Consider the following 18,356-nt stretch of genomic DNA (forward strand, 5'->3'; position numbering starts at 1 on the left):
TGTTGTGAACGTCATGTAGATGGATGGAAGCAGATTGTGTTGTACCAGAGATGAATTCAAAAGGTGATTTAAGTTTTAGTTCAGTTGTTAGAGATCATATTTGATGAAACCAACAATTCAGCACCATAGACAGTTCAGCACTGTCAAATCTCGCGATAGTGTATTTCTGCTGGGAAAGAGACACATCTCGAACACTTCATTTTCTACTAATTTGTCTGAAAAACATAATTTCAGTGTCCAAATGTTCAGAAGTCATCATGTTCATAATCTGAGCTCACGTTCATTTCTCCCAATAGAGTCAACAGAATCAGGATGCTACAGGGCTCCTAAAGGGGAGTGGCAGTGACGTTAAATATGCATATTTCATATTTAATTATATTTAATGGCACTGGCAGTGGCTAAAGTAAACCAATGTGACACACATACAGGAAATTACTAAAACTGCTATGTCGTCCAATGGTTTGTATATTTGAATGTTTTTTCAATAATGATTTTAAGAAGAAATCTACAACAAACGCAGTGGAATAAAAATGAAACGCATTCATGATTGTGCTTATAAAATCCTGTGATTTGATGAATAAAATATGCATTTGTGACCCCACCCAGGTTACAATGCGGGCCGATACCCAGAATAGAATTATACCAGCCCTAGACACCAACCATCTGAGCGTTGACACAATTTTTTAAAGGGTTCAAGAAAAGCGGGAGACGTGCATTCAGCTCTCCAATAATATTTATTAAAAATAAATTATACTGGCAAAAGACCTGAAAAAGAAAAGAGAAACCATAAAACTAGTCAAAATTAGTTTATTCCACAATACTAAAATGGTCAAAACAACCAGTATATAAATAGCAAATGGCTTCACCATAACATAAAATACAATAAGATTAAATGATCGCGAGGAATAGGCAGGACAGGGTACTCACCGCGGGGAGACTCTATCACCCAATCGAAATCACCTTGTGTGCACACTGATCACTACAAACACTACAACTTGCACTGCAAGGAAAGTCAAACCTACAACCCAATGACGTGACCACTACCCTTCAAATATACCACACTGCATGCAAGGAGGGGGTGCCTATCCCACGACAACTCCCCGCAGGTCGTCCCACTGCCTAATCAAACAAAAGACAGAAAATACAGTGAGATTCAGTTGGTTCAGATTCACAGACATTCAGGGTCACTACACCCAATATAAAAAGTATTCAACCATCTACAGATTATGTAAGTTGTACAGTCTGTAACACATTCGCCAACCACCTTGGCGAACTGGCTCAGGCAAAGCAGCAGTCTGGCCTTAAATCTGCAATAAGGGGAAAGAAAACATAACAAAAGTTAGTCTCATCAGCTGACAACAACATACCTCAGAGGGCATGACCCTCCTACCTTACCATACTGGTTTCAGTTACCTTGTACATGTGGGGCTCTGCTAAGAAGCAATGCAACAGTTGAAAAGCTCTACTCTGGCTTAAAAGGGGAGATGGAGGAGCTGAGTCTTTGCCTAAAGAGATTTTATCATATTAGTGATATAGCTACGGTTTAATGAAGCCCCAAAGTTCACTGAGACATACCTCTTCAGCACAGGGCTACAGAGCATGCTCCATCTGGATCACTCAGGACAGTCACCACAACTAAATATACAAAAGATCTCATTAGATTTCTAATAAGGCAATATAATATTTTCCTCCTCCTCTCTCCCTTACCTGCACGACACAGCAATCCTGCCACACAACCAGGCCTCAGACAAAGAGGCACTAATTGCCCTCACCTGTCCTTATGAAGGCAGGGAGCTCCCTCTGACTCTACCTAACAGGGCGGTGCTTTGGATTTAGAGGCCAGCCCCTCACACATTGATCTATACAGAATATTAGATTATTGGCCGTTTGGGTTACATAAAACTCTCAGTTTACAGTTTCTAGCTAGTAGAATTTGTCTGTTGTCTGAGGACAAGTAAAATATTAGCAGAGGTTCAGTTATAAGTATATAATAGATAATAAACATGAAACGTTTCTCTTTTGGCTTTATTTTGACAGTGCCACGGTCTCATATCAGCTGGTCCTCCGGTCAGCCAAACACAAAGGTTCCGGATTTAAAATTAAATTACGAGCAAACTCTGAAATGTACGTTTTTTATATTTAAGATCGTGATTGAGCAGTTACATAAAATAACACCAATAACATTACAGGTCCGATGCAATTATTAAAACAATATTCACGTGTTTTAGCGATAAGACGCCCATAGCAACTGCATAGCAACCATAAACATAGAACAGACACCATAGAAGCCTGAAAAAACGAAACATCATAGGCATTCATTCAACAGAGATTATGGAAATAATGTACACATTTCCCGCTAGAAATGTTATCACAACGAATTCTAATGCCAAAAATATCTTAAAATGTTGTTTTTCCACTGAAAATTAAAGAAAATGCAGATATTTTGAATTTTTCCGCAGACAGAAATCTGACAGTCACGTGACTGCTCTGCTCGATAACACACCTTCTGTACCTGCTGGGCTTGAATAGTATTGGATCAGCCAGATGAATGGGTGATAACTCCCTCCTGCACCTATTAGGTAGAGTAGGCCCCTACTGGCCCATATCTGTGGGATGATTGTATCAGGATTACGCTTATTCAATGGTTGTATGTGAGTCATCTTTGTATCCTGGTTGTTACTTGGTTTATTTTGGGGGAACTTTTTATTTTCCTGCACTATGTAGTTTGTAGAATTAAGAGACATTTTACAGTTAGTTGTGACAGCGATGTGGTGCGCTCCTCTCTCCAACACTCTCTCGTGGACTCGTCCTCCAGCAGTACTCACACTGGGCATTATTAGTTGGGGGAGTGGCTTTGGAGAGAGGCCTGGAGATAGAGAGGATGGGTTTTTTCAGTTGGATACTTTCAAATTCCAGTCTTCAACAATACCTACCTGTGCTTTAATGATACAATGTGCATCATCGTCATCATCACAATATTATTATTGTCATCATATTTGATATCTGTGCTAAACCATAATCCACAATCATCAATAATAATCATCCATATTTCCTTTTTCTACAGCTTATTTTACCTGTTGAGTGTATCGCAGCATGTACTAGCAGAGAGGCAGGGACAGGTTTACAGAGTATGGCAGAGCTTCAAACACAACCATCTTTCTGTATTTTAAGGATTCACAAGTTACATTATGTTCAAATGGAAAATAGTTGCAGTCCCTCCTTTAGAACTGTAGAGGGCAGTCAAGGACCGACTGTGTTCTTAATGCTGAGCACAATGATGTTAATGTTAATGATAATATGGAACATAAATGTATAATAATGTCACATGTTGTAATGTTTTCATCCAAATCTGATGGCTTCCTTACCCTGTCAGAACATATGCAATTTAGGTAAAATGGCTATTCCAACTTTTCCATGTGTTATATGTGTGAATGTGTGTGTCTCTAAACTTGTTTCAGCCTTGTTCAGTGTGGGCTGAGAAAAGCTGAGACCATGAAGAATACAAGTGGTTTGGAAGATAGATACGATCCAAATCATGTGTTGCTTATACTGTCTGTATGTTACATACTGTATGCTCAGAATCTGGCACCAAATGTTGGATCCAGTCGTTTCCATTTATGGTCTGTGTCTTGTCCAACCAGCCTTGAAACCTCAATTAAAAACACATAAGAAGCAAACATTGGGCAAACACTCCTCTAATGGCTATCTTTATACAACCAACAAAAAGTATTCCCTCAGTAAGTAGATCAGATCCCTTCAGTCAATAAATATCACTGTTACCCTTTTTATTTTTTCAACACCATGAGGAGGAGTCAATGCAAATTTGGATTTCTTCCATCTTTATTATTTAGCTCACTGCAAACTGGAGACACAGCAAACCATCATCCAGACACACAACACACATTCACTATGACTTTAACAGCATGTATACTGTTTCTGATGGTATCACTGATTTCTGGTGAATACACAATTCTGCCCTCTTCTTTTTCTGTGTCAAGGTTTCTGTTTGGCTGTGTTCTGATCAAACTGCTGTTCTCTCCAGGTGTTTGCAGTCAGACTCTGACCGAGTCTGAACCAGTGGTGAAGAGGCCGGGAGAATCCCACAAACTGACCTGTACATATGCAGGAATATCAGATGACGATGCTGATATCGGCTGGATCAGACAAGCTGAAGAAAAAGGACTGGAGTGGGTTGCCTACATTTCTGCTCCGAGTGGAGGCACTAAAGCTTATTCCACATCAGTCCAGAATCGCTTCACCATCTCCAGAGACAACAATGTGGACCAGGTGTATCTGCAGATGAACAGCCTGACAACTGAAGACTCTGCTGTTTATTATTGTGCTCGAGAGCCACAGTGACACAGGAAGCCACAGAGCCGTACAGAAACCACTACAGACAGTCACTGATAGAAAATAAAACCACTTTGTACAAGTTGTTTTTAAAATAACCCCTAATTCAGAGTCATTGATCAATCTCCCCACACTGTGCTCATCAGGATGATCATCTCTTCTAGTGAGGCTGAGCAGAAATGTATCTGTAAGAACAATAACATTATCTTAGCCTTTCTTGACTCACTGTAGACTAGAGGTGTGAATTGTCACTGATCTCCCGCTTAGATTCGATTACGATTATCACATCAGCGATTCGATTCGATTCGATTCCTCGATGCATCACGATGCTTCAAATACATTTTTCTATTAAAGCCATATAAGATATTTGACTTGACGGAATGCATTAAGATACTGTATAGTTCAATATAATACAGTTTTCTATATTACCTCATATGGTTGTTTTCATCCAAAAATACAAGTAGTAAGATATAAACTATCTTTTTTATTTAACAGTCTGAACACAGCAGACAGCACACACACACACACACACTGAAAAAAAATATTTTTTGGCCCTGTAATTATTATTTCAATTATCTATATAAAGTCTACAAAGAAATACGAATTCAGTGCTTTTACTTTAAGATAGCAGTTTTTCATGTAGTGCAATACTTGGTGATTGTTTGTAATTATGTGCCCTCAGTTTTGTATGTAAATTGAATAGTAATATTCAATAAACCAGTTCATTGGCTTAATTAGTTGATCTTTTCAAGTAAAATGTAATTGAGTGACATCAGTGAATCTGGCAACCTTCTCTGCATTCGGAGCATGACGTCAAAGCCCCGCCCCACATTTGAGCGGTCTTTCGTCAGATACGTTACTATTACGTCCATGGTCAACATTTCAACTAGGTTGGCGGACTTTGTTGACTCAGACGGGGAAGAACGTGAATATGGAACCATGAAGGTAAGATTTAAGCGAAACAAACTTTGAGTCAGTTTCTCCGCACTGAAAGCAGCGGCGGCTGCAGCGCTAGCAAACAGTGTATTTTCCTGCTGACTAGCTAGCTAACCAACGTAAGTTAACTTTGCTGGCACGAGGTATGTCCTTTTCGTCTGGAAAGGCCCCAATACATGAGGTCGTGGTTTTATCAAAACTGGATGTGGTAAAGATGCTGCAGGCTCGAACGAGTGAATTTCATTGTTATATGATACGCGTTTTACAGAAAAAGGGAAAAGTTGAGCTTCCGGTGTGTCGGTTTAACTGGAGTTGAATTAACTGGTGATATTCCCGAGCATTGATGCAGATCTGTACACTAGAAATACTGACTGAATTGACTTCTTTTCATAATTTTAACCAACCAGAATGAAATCCTTAACATTGTAAACACTCCAGTTCTGATGTCTAATAAGATTAACGGAGTTACCTGGAGTTTAAATTCATTTTATTTGCGACGGCGATCTCCGGACGCTTGAAGAGAATGACACAGTAGGTGACTGTGTCGATGCCTGTTCCAAACACTGCAAATGTCAATAAATAATTAAAAAAATGTTCTTTCCGTCGTTTTACGAATCCTTATTAATCTGATGTCAAGTCTATTTGAGAAGAGTTTATACTGTCACACAGTGTGTAAGGAAACATACAGTCTGCAGTATATGTTTAACGCAGTGTGGAGTCAGCTGTGGCAAAGCGTGGTACGCCCAGATCAACTGGTGATAGCCTACATCATTTTACCATCGATCATGTCGCGTCTACACTTTTATCTCACCAATCACAATGATATTATACACATAACAGCACACTCTTTCATCCAAATTAGACAACTGTCAAATCTCATTTTGCAATAGGAAGAGAAATTGGATAATGTTAAAACTTTAATCAGTAGTGGGTCTACGGTATTCAAATCCGATTCACATGGGATTTTGAATAAATGGGACAGAGATTATAAATGGTGATAGAATTGTGGTATTATACATTGAAACAGTCAGTATATGTTTAATACCATCTTCAAGTAGAGTTGTGACAAACCATTATGAGCAGATTAACTTGTGATGCAATCTGTCTACCATTGATCACGTTTCATAATAAGGTTTACAGACTTTATCTTTTATTTATATTCTATACATGTCAGCAAAGTCTTTCAACCAAATTAGATATTGTTACCTATTTTGCAATAGGGGCAGAAGTTGGATGCCCAGCTGTACAAACTAAGATCAGAACAGAATCGGCTAGGTTTGGTTAACTACGCACAGGTGCATGTATGGGGGTTGGGGTGGTAGTCTGTATGAGTTTCATTCACATGTCAATTCTTTTTAGGTTTTTAAGTAAATTTGGACAGGGATCATCAAGCGATAATCTTGTCACAGTCACATTTGTAAATGCTGCACAATAGTAAAACCTGAAAGCATGTCAAATGTGATTAAATTGTGTCATTATATATGGTAACCATAAACCTTTACAACATATTTTAGAAATAATGTCTGTAATTTGGAATTGGAATTTCCCCATTGTGGGACAAATAAAGGAATATCTTATATCTTATCTTATCTTAATTTCTAACTTGCATTTAGACCCACCAAAATCAAATCATTAACATAAGGTACATGTCATGCCAATAAATCCTTTACAAAATGTTTTTGTTGTCTTCATACATTGATATTATACTGACGTCAAAATCTTTTCAGAACAGTTTATACTTTCATAAAGACTGTAAATATGTAAACCCATCTTGAAGTTAGCTGTGGCAAAGCATGATATGACCAGATTAACTTGTGATACAACAGCTGTTTTCATTGATCTTATTTCCTTTTAAAGTCTACAGACTTTTATTTCACTAATCACAATGATATTATGTACATGTCAGCAAACTCTTACTTACAAATCATTTCTTTCCTTCAGTCACAAATTGGTCAATTTAGCTGCTATGTAAGACTTGCATTGTATATTGAACTTGAGTTTGTCCACCATGATCACATGTGGGTACATTTGTTTTCTACACCAGAGCTGGTATGTTGCTTAAGTAGCCTAAGGATTTGATTTTGGTGGGTTTAAATTATTGACAATAACGCTATTGCTCAAACGATAACTCCGTTTAATCAGATTTACATGCATTTAGGTTTTATTGTGCAGTATTTACCAATTTTATAATTATGACTTTATTTTCAAATCCAGAGTTGTGACGTGCAGCACATGTAGACTAAACTGAATTTTGTAGACTATTGGGATGAGTGAGCGAAACGTCTAGATTTTAATATTAAACTCGATGGACGGTAAATAGTGTAGCATGAATGTGCACTCTGCCACAGCTGACAAAGTTCTCCACACTGCTTGGAGCGTAAACTCGGACTGATTAATTTATAGGCTGGATATAATTGCACACATTAAAAACAACTATGACACTAGACCGGTAACATGAGGATTTTGGACGTTTTATTGACGTTATCAGTGTTATGTCACATACATTGCCATTCCCTATAGTCCTCACTTTATACTCTTACAGATTTGAGAACCTGCTGGTTCCTGAGGAATACATAAATATTCATTATAGAGACGTTTTTTGTGAAGGTTTTTTTTTTTTTTTTCACAAGAGAAACTACGAGCATTGAGCTCATCATCTCAACCAGTCTCACTCAGGATAATATCACAGGTTAATCTAAACTCGAGCTACTCCGTTAATGTGGTTTTACAATAGTGCGAGCGTGGGGTTGCCTTTACAAACAATTACATTTTGGTGTGTTTAAATTATTTAAAATAGTTAGTGTTTCTAAGATGTATTGTAAAGCCATTGTATGATTACAATATATGATATCCAAAGAAGTCTTTCTTCGATGTAACGTTATACTCGGGAAGGACTCAGAACTGAAACAACGGTAGCGATCAGCAGCTGTTAATGTCACCATGACAGTGAATAATAGTTCTGTAGTGAGGAGCAGACACCAACATTATTGTTCCAGTAAAGAGTTTCTATTGCAGTGTTTTAAAAGTCACCAACAAATGAATGTCATAGAAGTAGTCAGAATCTTTATTTCCTGGTTCGGCAATAAGGGGTGTGTCGGTTTAACTGGAGTTGAATTAACTGGTGATACTGAGGCAGATGTGTGTAGGCGTGGCTTTTTAGGACCCCTTATTAAGAACATGTATCCATTGAAGCATGAAAAATGTGCTCAAACAAGTTAACACAGGACTTTTATATAGGGTAGAAAGATATCAACTCTCACAATATCCAGTGTACATGAGCAGCAGGAGTATTAAAGGCATACTGTGCAGTTTTCCGGTTTTGTCAAACAGCTACCCCTAGAGTCGCTGCGGAGTACTTGTATTTAACATTAACTGTCGTAAATACCACTCACCAGAGCCGTCTCTATATACGGATTTCAACTTGGAGGTTAATTGCTTCACCCAATTACTCCACCTAGTATCTTAAGAGTAAAAAACTAAATTCTGTTTCATTAAACTGTTTTAAACCAGAAATTCTAAATTAAGAGAATAAAAAGCAAACCACAAAAGTACATTCTTTTCATTTTTTATTTTAACTTGGGGCACAGGAAACATTTTTAAACCATATTATTTGTTCTTGATTGACCCTGGTGATATCATTATGGTTGAAAGCCCTCGCTCCCCGACTAACGTTACTAACGCGGGCGGGTCGGTAACGTTACTAACTGGCTAAGCCGACCTAGTCTAGTCTCGTCTAGCCGGGCGACATGAGTGCCTAGCAGCGGCAGGTCGGCTTAGCCACCACGAGCGGGTCTGTAACGTTAGTAACGTCAGTAACGTTACAGATAATTTAAAAAACACAGTCACTAATCATTAATACATGTCTGAATAGTGGATGTGCAAGTGCATGCAGAAATGTACAGTACAATGAAGAGTAAAACATTTATAACTGTGATTATAAACCACATAGTAATGACTATTTACAGCAGAATCATGCTTTATAAATGATGAATTCAGTATTTACTAATCCATAACTAATGTGCTTATCAATGATGACTAAAACATTTTTAACTGTGTTTATAAACTACATACTAATGTGTATTCATGCGTTATAAATGATGATTTCATTATTTATTCATGCTTAACTAATGCTTAATAGTGTGTACTCATTATAAAGTGTTACCCAATATGATTACTGATTACCTGTAAAAATTTAATCAGTAACCTAGTCAAAGTATCACAATATTAAAGTAACGCAACTTGATTCATTTCTGTTACTTTTGGATTACCTCACCAACAATGCAAATAAAGATCAATAAGACATATTGATGCAAGTGTATTCTATAAGTTGAGGATTTTCTTCCAAAAGACTTGACAATCAACTGGAAAAAGAATCAGCAGGAAGTGACTGACTTCTCTTATTGGGGCCCCAAATCAAATGTAAATCTATATTCAGCTGTCAGTGTCCTGAAGGTCAAGAACACAGACTGGGACAGTAATGATGTTTACACGTGTGTGGCGAAGCACAGAGGAAAACAATATAAAAAGATTGCCTCTAAAGGTACTTCTACAGTCATAACATAATACTGTTGTACTGTAACTCAGCTAGTAGTCATAGTTAGTGACATAAAGTATTACACTGTATTACTATTACCTGAGTTTTTACTCTTGACTGTTTCCAATAAATGTTGCATGGGGACCCTTGTGTTACATGTTCATGAATAACTTCAGTATTTTAAAGCAATCTGAAAAGCACAGAGTCACTGTATACTGTTCTCTTCCACTGTTCAACTGGAGAAATGTCCACACAAGACGTGTGATCAAAGAGTGAATAATGCTCGATTCCAGTTTATGAGCACTATTTAAAGGAGACAAACGTCTATCAGTTATCTTAATAAAAACCTGTGTTTACACACACACACACACACCTCTCATCTAACCACCTATACCTTCCTCTTCTTAGATTTTGATCCAGAGTCAGAACTGAGTTGTGCTCTGAGCTGCACAGATGAAGAGGATGAGTTCAGCAGTCTGTGGTCCACAGCCTCCTCCTTCATATTCCTCTTCATATCCTCTCTCTTCTATAACATGATATTCAGCCTGTTCAAGGTAAACATGCAGGCCTGTTCTGCATTTCAGTCATACTAAAACCTCTGTAGGATATAATACAGAATTTATATATTCACTGAAAATAAGTAAACAGTTTGATCAAATAAAGCTCAGTCGGGTAAACAATAAAAATCACAAACATAAAAGACAGTTTTATGCAGTAATACAAATGAATGCATCCATTTATAAAACCTGACAAAAGAGACAAAAACCAGAACAATCTAAACTGATTATCAGCAATATATCAACGGTTAATTGACACCAAATCATTATTTCTGACTGGTGTATTACTCTATGTGCCAATAACATCGTGATAAAGTAAAAATGTGACAACTGGGATATTTCAGCTTTATTGTGCTGATTTTGATAAACACAGTTTGACAGTAAAGTGACGTAAAATGCATCACTTCATTTCACTGCCTCTGTTCTGTTCATCATCTAGCAGCAGCAGAGTGAAGAGTGTCTCCAACCAGAGAAAATGTGCTGGTTTGTGTGTTTTTAAATGCTCCACGGCACATACATAGATATTAACAATTAATTGAATTAAACACATTACAGATAGCATCTTTATTTAACACATCAACAATAGTGAAGCTGTCCTGCATGAGGATGAAGCTTGTCATACTAATAAGTTTGTTTTGAAGTTCTTAAGAAATGTTATTAAAATGAACCAATCATCCAGCCCAACAGTTCATATAATTGTTATAGAACATCAGTGCAGTGAATCTGCTGGCCACAAGTATCGACTGTATAGAAGAGCTGGGGGAACTCCAGATTGAAGTGGTCAAGCAAACTGTGCAACTTTGACAAATTAATATAATATATTTAATTGATTTATGTTCTGTTTTTTTTTTTTCAGATGAAGAAATAATAAAGAAGGAGAGAGATGCACAGTGAGACAGACTGCATGACTTCGTCTGTTTTTTGTCTTTTTGTGTAGTTTTAAAAATGTGCAGAATCGATAATATACTGTAAATATTCCAAATCAAATGGTTCTCATGTAATGATTGACTGAGTCAGTGAAAATTGATTTCTCTGCAACCTGTAAAACTCAAAAATATAACTGTAATTCCTAATTGTTTAAATAAATGAATAAATATGTGCACTGTTGTTACATTATGTTTACAGAAGTTCTCAATTACTTTACACTTTAAGTTCCATTATCATGTGTTAGTGAAGTGTAGTATCAACTTTTAATTGATACATTTTACTGAAGTAGAAATAGATACATTCTGTCTGTGGTTATTCACATTGGTCATTTTGTTGATCCTATTTGCTTTTAATAGATATGATACAATAGATAAGATGTTTGTACAGCCTTTAAAAGTGAATATGAATATGAGTGATAGTGGACTTGTGACAAACATAAAGGGCTTTTGAGGATTTTGTTGTCGTTTGAGTCACAACTCTAGAACATCTAAAATAACACAACATCAAGTCAACATACCGTGAACTTCTGTTATCAGTTAAGCTCTGAAGGTTTTTCAATTTCCTGGCCTTTCTAAACATATCCTCTTTAGAGAGTCACTTCCCTCCTCTCTCTGCACCTCTGGGACCACACCTGTGGCAGTGAAACTTTGTAGAAACCATCAGATGAGCTACAAATAAACTTCCTCAAAGACTCATCTTTCACAGCATATATATTTGCATCTCAGCATGTATCCAGGCGTGAATTGGCTGACATACATACAGCAAACTCACATCTTCACAGACAGAAGCAACAAGCCTTCAGAATAGTGTCATCATAAGCATCTTGAACAGTGTGTCACTGACTGCCACTGCTTGACTAATGGGATATTATAAGAGGGTGCAAAGTCTACCAAGAACTTGTATGATGTTAGGTTGTGATTCTGGATTTTAAAATGAGGCTGCCACAGGGATTCTGTACATCCGTAGTGGGTCATCAAGGCGGCCAGGCATGTCACCGGTGAGCAGCTGGAAACCATTAAGGACATTTACCATAAACAGTAAGGTTTCAGCAGAGACTGGGCAGAGACACTGGCTGACTGCATCCAGCTTATATAGTCTTGCAACCAGACCAGGTGAGCTAAATCTTCCTGATGACCTGACTCCACCTGCCAGGCTCCTGGAGGAGTTCACTCACAGGGTCGTCACACAACAAACACCAAAGGAAAACTTATATAAGATACAGTATATTAAAACAGCAGTAAAATATTTAGTAAAAAGGCTGAATTATGCTTATATGTCACCATTATAGAGTCTTTCCAGAGTTCCTTTTACATTAGAAAGTGAAACTGTTTTACACTTTTATTCTTGGAATCAGGTATTTCTTCCTGGATCTCAGTGAACTCTATCATGTTGTTCAATCACTTCTGGTCCCTGTAAAAAAAGTAAAGATTAGGAAGATTGTTCCTGCAATCAGCATTTCAATAAACAGACGAAGAGACAATAACAAAACATTTCCTTAGTCTTTCTTAACTCACTGTAGACTGATGGCTGACAAACTGATCAAATTTAAAACAGATTTGTTTTTGATTTAAACATTCGTCATTGCTTTTATGTTTTATGTTTGTTATGAATTTGTATTCATCAACATTATAACAACATTATGTCATTGATTTTATCATATATTTTTTTTGCGTCTTTGAATCTCTTTTTCCCAGTTCAAAGGCTACAAAAATATTTACATAATACTGTTGTTCTTGTTAAAAGAATAGCTTAAAAATAACAATATAGCAGATTATGATGCCACAGTTTTATTATATATATATAATTATATACATTATTATAGTCTGAAATAAATTATGGTAACCACCATTTAGTGGGTTGGTGTTTCATCGGAGAAGTGGAATAATTAATAACTTTAAAAAATACATAAAAACAAAGATATACTTTTTGAACTATGAGTATGATGCAAAATGCAAATTTGCCAATTTATAACCTAAAACATATTTTGTTATGTTAGAATTTAAGTTTTGTATTATTCTTACCCACTGCTGACAGTACAGGTCCCCAGAGTCTCCAGTGGAGCATTTGGTTTTTGTATTAGGGTTTATCACTGTGATGGCTGGGGTGGTCACTGTGATCTAGATCCATACAAAAACCTAAGAGCTATAGTCTTACACACTGACATTCTTGTGATGGAAGAAAAGGACAGGACAAAATATTTCTAGTTCCAACTTGAAGTAACTACTGTGTTTATCTATTTTAATGAGCAAATTAGTCATTAAACATTAGTTAATTAGTAGTTAAAAGTCACAGTTAGCGCACAGATGTAAATGTTACCGTCAAGTAAATTTTAAATTTAATCATTGATTAAGAATCAATACAAAGCACAAGTTTACAGCAGGACACCAGGGTGTCATACTGACCAGGATTTCTGTGTATTTTCAAACACTTAATGAGGTTTTAACACCTTTTTGTGGTACATCAGGTTTTTGTTCAAGCAGTGAGTGGAGATGTAGCACTGTGATGCTTTCGACTACTGGGGTCGTGGGACTCAGGTCACAGTATCTTTAGGTAAGTCACTTTTAAACATCATATTTTTATTTTACTTTTTAAAATGTGATTTTTGTGATTATTGGCAAAGAAGTTTAACTGATGGTGTTATTCAGGTTTATACTGATGTTGGACAATAACTAGAAAACAGAGCCGACAGATGTTTTTAATGCAGCTGTTTCTTAGAAAGCCTTTGAAAAAAGAATTCTTTGTTATTATCACTTAATGCAGGAGGGGGTTTGTTTTTATCTTACATTTTATTCAGTTGGATTGTAATTGCTTCTGATGAATGTCTGCATCCTTATATTCACATAATTTACAAATAATAATTTATAACTGTGGATATTGATTATGTACCTTATTGTACCTGCATTTTTATATAGGAAGTCAATTAAAACATAGCAAATTACATTTTATTATTGTGTTTAAATACAGGTTCAGTATGCATTTTAATGAAACAACTGAACACTGAACAGGGACATAATTAAGTACACACTTTTATATCGTGTGTAGTTTCTTTTTAAAATACCACAGGAGAGAGTGTATTTTAAAGGACAGTATTTTCACTGTAGGTTCAATTGTTAATCATCTATTTTAGTTTTTGGAGGAATCGTTTCATACATAGTGATTTTTAATTCTTCCCAAAGACAATTTTATTTCTTTTATTTATAATATTATTTAACAATCAATTATTCCTTTATAAGTTAGGGGTGTCGTGATACACCAATATTGATAATAACCGTCACAATTAATTAATGAAATAATGATATCACCTTAATAATATATGTATGATGAATAATCCCGCGCCTCCTAAATGACTTCTATTTCTTTCCATTCTCTCTCTCTGATTTATACTCAGTGTAACTGTTATTTTTGTTCACTTTAGTAGATTTATGTCTACCTCCTCCCTACACTGGTTCTTTGAGTGTAATTTATTGGCCACAAAAAGAGACAAAACACACAAAAAAAGTTAAAGATGAATTTGAGTTGTAGCTTTTTTCTCTGATTCTCTATAGATATCATGATAATATCGTTATTATGTAAATAATTTTGGCTATGACAACTGTGTAGTTAAAATCTGATATGGCAACAGCTTCAATTGTTACAGTTAAAATATATCGGAAAGATTTTTAAGCTAAACTGTGTTTTGTTCCTTAAAAATGGTAAAGAATGATTTACGTTTCAGTTTGTAAACCGTTTAAATCCTCCTACAATGAGTGGTGTTTACAATTATGATTTTTTTAATCACAGTCTTCATCATTATTATTATTATTATTATTATTATTATTATTATTATTATTATTGTGAATATATTTGAAGTATTAGAAAGTCATAAATGTAAAAAAAAATGACATTTTCAAAAATGTGTAATGAACGTTAACATTCTGACATTTAATTCAACAAATCATTTGCTTTTAAATGAGAAACTGATCATCTAATGTGTGTCTGTATTAATGATGCAAAACTTAAACTAAAAATCTCCACTTTGAACGAAACTGCTCTGACTTTTGATCAGTGCAACTCCGCGAATCGAGATAAAATCACTGTTGATTTTATTGCACAAGACTTCCCACAGAGAACTTTTCTTTGGACCCATGCCAGAAAATGAAAAAGAAAGATTATATTTCACAAAAGTGCTCAGCACTAAATATTGAACTCAGATTCACAAACTCAGATCTATTCTTGCATCTGCTGTCTGGCTTGAGTGGCCCTTTTAACCCTGTAGTCACTAAACCTTGGCATCTTGCAGGGCCAGTGAGGCTTTAGGTAGCACCTGTGCAAGGAACAGCAGCATGCAACATCTGGCCGTCCTGTGGGTTACGTTGCAACCGTTGTTCTCTGTGTGAAAAGATTCTCTGTCCACCTCGAGCTCGCTCAAAATCAGGTGTTGATCAAGTAAAAACCAGAGTGATCATGCACACCTGTGACTTATATACCTGGCGTGCCAGTACTACTGGCGTGACTTAAATATTTATCCATGTCATCTGTTATATGTAATATGTAGCTGGGTGGAGAGATAGTCTCTTCACTCCGAGAACAGCAGTTATAATGTAACCTACAGGTAAGTGTATGGAGGGGAACTTGAAATTTCCATATTCAACTTATTAAAAAGTTAATGCCTTTAATGCTGTGTTTTGTTACACTATTGATTAACTCAGTTGACCTGGTTAAAAATGTTATGTTGAGTTGAATTTTGGTATATTTAATTCCACGTTTTTTTTTCCTTTCTTAGGCACTCCAATTAAACCAACTGTATTTCCTCTAATGCAATGTGGTTCGGGAGTGGAGACACAGTCACTCTTGGCTGTCTTGCCACCGGCTTCACACCCTCCTCACTGACCTATTCATGGATCAAAGGTGGGACTCCATTGACGGACTTCATTCAGTACCCTGCAGTACAGAAAAACAACGTTTATACAGGGGTCAGTCAAATCCGAGTGAGGAGACAGGACTGGGACGCAAGGCAGACTTTCCAATGTCTCGCAACACATGCAGCAGGAAATGCACAGGCTGATATCGTGAAGCCACGTAAGACTTATGATCAGTCATTTATAAATGGAGTTGATTTGAATATAGCATGTTTACACATTTTACATTTTTTAGACTAAATGTATTAAAGAAAAGCTAATGGTAATGATAACTGATGAATAATTCCATAACAATCCTGCGATTGCCAGTAAATTGAGATGGAATATAATATCAAACAGAATACCCTTAATGTTTCTCATGTTTACTCTCATCTGTCTGGTATTTTACACTATTCTCTAAAAATTCTAAAATGAATAATTACAGGCTGATGTGCTGATCTGCTCTTTCTTCCACCTGCTTAGGCGACCCAGTCCCTCCAAAGGTAACTTTGGTATCAGAGCCAAGGGGAGACTCTCAGGCCCTGGTGTGTACAATTGAGGATTTCTTTCCAAACAACTTGACAGTCAACTGGAAAAAGAATCAGGACGATGTAGCTGGCACTACCTGGGACCCTGTATTAAATGGAGATGTATATTCAGCTGTCAGTGTCCTGAAGGTCAAGAACACAGACTGGAACAGTAATGCTGTTTACAAATGTGTGGTGACGCACAGAGGAAAACAATATAAAAAGATTGCCTCTAAAGGTACTTCTACAGTCATAACATAATACTGTTGTACTGTAACTCAGCTAGTAGTCATAGTTAGAGACATAAAGTAATAGAACACTGTATGAGAGTTTTTACTCTTGTATTAATCATATGTTAAGAAATGGTTTTCTCTGTTGTTCTCTTTCCTGTAGCTCCTGTCACAGTGACACTGAACCAACCAAGTGCCAAAGAAATTTTCAGTAACAACGAGGCAAAGTTGGAGTGCATCGTCACTGGACGAGACAAGTCCATTGTAGATGAAATCCAAATCACTTGGCAAATTGATGGACAAACTGTGGCAGAAAATATAGAATCACGAGTATCGTCCGATGGTGATCAGCACAGCAAAACCAGCACAATGAGTCGTAATCGCACTGAGTGGCAGGGAGTCAACAAAGTGCGCTGTTCTGCTGCTAGAGAAGACATGACTACAGTTGTTCAAGATCTCACTGTCCAGAAAGGAGGTATGTTTCTGACTGATGGAGACTTATTGGTAGAACAGTATTCCGTAAGTCTGGGGAGGTAGCCAACCTACACATACAAACATTTCACTAGCTATATACAGCAAACAAAAAGCTTATATATGGACCTCCCTGGTAAACTGAGTATCTCTTTCAGATATAAGTAAGACAAAAGTGACAGTCCACGTTCTACCAGAAGAAGTCAATAAAGAAGCTGAGGTCAGTCTGGTGTGTCTGGTCTTCAGTCCTGTGCTGCAGGATTCCTACATCGCCTGGTCAGAAAAAACCCTTGACATCTATAAGGATGGCATTAACTTCCCCCCACAGAAGACCAAGGATGGCTACTTAGTAACAAGTGTTTACACCACAACCAAGGCAAAGTGGGAGACCCCTGGGAACGTGTTTAATTGCCACGTCTGGGTTGCTGGCAGCAATTCGTCCATGAAATCACGAGCTGTGTCTAAGGCCCAGGGTAACTCCCTTGAATGTGACAAATAGTACATTGAGCTTTAAATGTGGTATTTTGTGCTGATGTGTTGTTCTGTCATTGTGTGTACTCTCTGTCATGGGAACCTGTGCACTCTGTGATGTCATCAGTCTTTGTGATTGTAAGAAATAATCAGAGTCAACATGTCAGTTTAGTTTTGTTTGTTATGACTGTTTGTGTTTCAATCTGTCTTTGTCACAATGTTTAACAGCTTGAGAAGTGTGCTGACTGTTTCAAATAAATGTTGCATGGGGACCCTTGTGTTACATGTTCATGAATTACTTCAGTATTTTAAAACAAGCTGAAAACAGTATACAGTGACTCTGTATACAGTATCTCTTCCACTGTTCAACTGGAGAAATGTCCACACAAGACGTGTGATCAAAAAGTGAATAATGCTCGATTCCAGTTTATGAGCACTATTTAAAGGAGACAAACGTCTATCAGTTATCTTAATAA

General features: G+C 36.8%; 2 protein-coding genes and 1 long non-coding RNA gene across 3 annotated transcripts in view; all 3 read left to right on the top strand.

Annotated features, from left to right (window-relative positions):
• Nucleotides 1-18,356, top strand: part of LOC127356824 (uncharacterized) — a 134,946-nt gene that overhangs the window by 42,948 nt on the left and 73,642 nt on the right.
• On the top strand, nt 5,157-11,493 carry LOC127356826 (uncharacterized). The gene is made up of 3 exons (XR_007882062.1): nt 5,157-5,295; nt 10,229-10,374; nt 11,234-11,493. It is a non-coding gene; the product is annotated as an uncharacterized LOC127356826 (long non-coding RNA).
• ighd (immunoglobulin heavy constant delta) overlaps nt 13,775-18,356 on the top strand; it is a 31,965-nt gene continuing 27,383 nt past the window's right edge. Inside the window, exon 1 of the mRNA XM_051388835.1 lies at nt 13,775-13,854. The gene's annotated coding sequence lies outside the window, so the exon portion shown is untranslated. The remainder of the gene's footprint in view (nt 13,855-18,356) is intronic.

The sequence above is a fragment of the Dicentrarchus labrax genome, unplaced genomic scaffold, assembly GCF_905237075.1.
Source record: "Dicentrarchus labrax unplaced genomic scaffold, dlabrax2021, whole genome shotgun sequence".
Taxonomy (NCBI): Eukaryota; Metazoa; Chordata; class Actinopteri; family Moronidae; genus Dicentrarchus; species Dicentrarchus labrax.